The 2,304-nt window shown below is 38.5% G+C and overlaps 1 non-coding gene across 1 annotated transcript; it reads right to left on the bottom strand.

Moving 5' to 3' along the window:
- Positions 1 to 1,675: 1,675 nt before the first annotated feature.
- Positions 1,676 to 1,747, bottom strand: trnae-cuc (transfer RNA glutamic acid (anticodon CUC)). The gene has a single exon. It is a non-coding gene; the product is annotated as a tRNA-Glu (tRNA).
- Positions 1,748 to 2,304: the final 557 nt, after the last annotated feature.

Genomic DNA, 2,304 nt, shown 5'->3' with positions numbered 1-2,304 from the left:
TCCACAGTTTGCAGGCCTCTGATTCTTGTATTTGTTGTCAACTGTCGCCACCTTGTGGTATAGTTGATAAATATGTCAGGAGGTGATTAGGAGGTGACAAAGTCAAGTGTGCTGCGTACTTCAACAAAGGAAAAAGGCAGAAACCTCCCAGAGTGCAGAACTGAGAAAAATGACTTTCTTGCTGTTGAGCCAAAGTAGCTGCAGGCAAATAACTGGATATGTGGCGGTTTTATAGCTTTATATCAGGTTATTGTTACATATTACTCCTGACCTCTGATTTGACCTTTGACCCTTATTTGAACATAACTTCCATTTTATCTGATCACAAAATATTAAATGCCATCAAACCTTTTCAGATAAAATCTGACACTGATTACTTCATTTTAATGCAATGCATTTTCACTCCTGTCATCATAGTCATAGTTTTAATATTTTTCTGTGATGTTGTTATATATAGTAGATTGTTTCTCTGGGGCTTTTTGCGATAACTGCAAATTTGACCCCCTGTTTTCTCCAAAATAAAACACATTTGAGAGCCTATATTTGTCCACATGACAAAGGATGTCTTGAATGTCACAAAAGTGACAATGTTATTTACCACCTTTTTCCTTTGTAGGGCAACTCCAGGTCCCAACGTGGGGGTCGGGGTCCAGCCAAGAGGGCACATGATAGCTCTGATAGGTCTCAAGATGTTTTAAAAAATATTTAAATGCTGCTAAATAATTTTTCAGGTGAAACGTTTGCGTAAATTGTTTAAGTTTTATTTGTATAAACCGCATTCAAAAAAACACATAGTGACCCCAGCAACAGTCGATCAGATGTGTGGTGTGGTGTTGCCTAAAACCTGTCTGGTCAATCTTTTTTGACACTATTTCCAAAGCATACAGTTGTAGTATTATGCCTTCCCCTGTTATGGGCATTTTTGATGTATTCTCAGTTCCATGTGATTTTAGTCTCGCTGCTCACCTACAAAAGGTTGTGGCTTTTACTTCTCGATTAGCTTGACATTTAATTTTGTTTAAATAGAGACTGAGAACCCTTGCACTGCTACAGTCTGTGGCAATTAATTGCAACTCTTTACTCATTTAACAAAAGACAAAAACACAAAAGTAAAATTTTTGAAAGACAAGACAACATGTTGTTTTGAATAAAAGTCAAGAAATCAGTTGTCTACGTACAATAGGATAATATTATGTACACAATGCTTTTGTGCATTTTCTAAAGGTGGTGATGAAACAAGTGCACAATATCAAAAAAAAAACAGCATGGAAATTACCCTACCTTTTTACTGTAGTGGTTACTAAAGATATATAGACATCCTTTACTGAAAGAATAAAACAAGAATAAAATGTTAAATACAATAAGGTGAAGATAAAAAACAAAAACTTAAAGGATTAAGTACAAGATTGAAATGATGAATACAAGGATTAAATGTTAAAAAGACAAAGATTAGATAGATTGCAGAAGTACATTATTGTATCTAATACAATGTAAGAAAGTAAAGACAACGTTATCTGTTCGCTTATTTCGCTTATTGCGTCACATGAGGACGACGGTCACACGAGGACGACGGTCACACTGCAGCGTATTAATGTTTAACCTGTCATCCGCTTTGCTCTGCTATATGCCATCAACAACTGATAGGGTTTTAGGCACATGGGTGGAGAAAAGGTAGTTCCCTGACCGGGAATCGAACCCGGGCCGCGGCGGTGAGAGCGCCGAATCCTAACCACTAGACCACCAGGGATGATGATATGAGATGCTGAGCCGATATATTCTTATCCTTAACAGAATATGTAGCTATATATATGATGTAATGATATTGTTTAAGGTCCAACGTTTCTTATGTACGGCGCAATATCGTTCTTAGTTTAGCAGTTAGTTAGCGCTGACGTCACTGGAGATTAACTAAAACGGCAAACTAGCTAGAGGTAAGCTTATCTGCGTTGTGCCTAGAACCCCAGCCCCGCGAAAGATCTCGCGACAGTTATCACTTTAACCCAAAGCATTACCTTTCCGTAACATAGACTAATTGTATTCTGTCCCCCAAATTTATCCAGAGATTAACGTGGTTACATTATAAAACGAAATTAGGGGCACCAGGTCCACAATGAAGAAAAAGCTCGTACAAATCTCGTGAGATTTCCGCAAATCTAGGGTTCCCTCCCAAACACCGCCGCTTATTTGCGTTTTTACAGCGCGTGCACCAGAGGGCGCAAGTGAAGGAAGGGAGGCTTCATTTTGATTTTAACATTTAACCGCTAGCTGCTTGAGGATGCACGCAAGGTATGTGGGCAGCCGTAG

The sequence above is a fragment of the Lutjanus erythropterus genome, chromosome 15 (assembly GCF_056507025.1).
Source record: "Lutjanus erythropterus isolate fLutEry1 chromosome 15, fLutEry1.hap2, whole genome shotgun sequence".
NCBI lineage: Eukaryota > Metazoa > Chordata > Actinopteri > Lutjaniformes > Lutjanidae > Lutjanus > Lutjanus erythropterus.
Note: the sequence above shows the minus strand (reverse complement) of the source record. Positions and strands in the feature narration are given on the sequence as shown.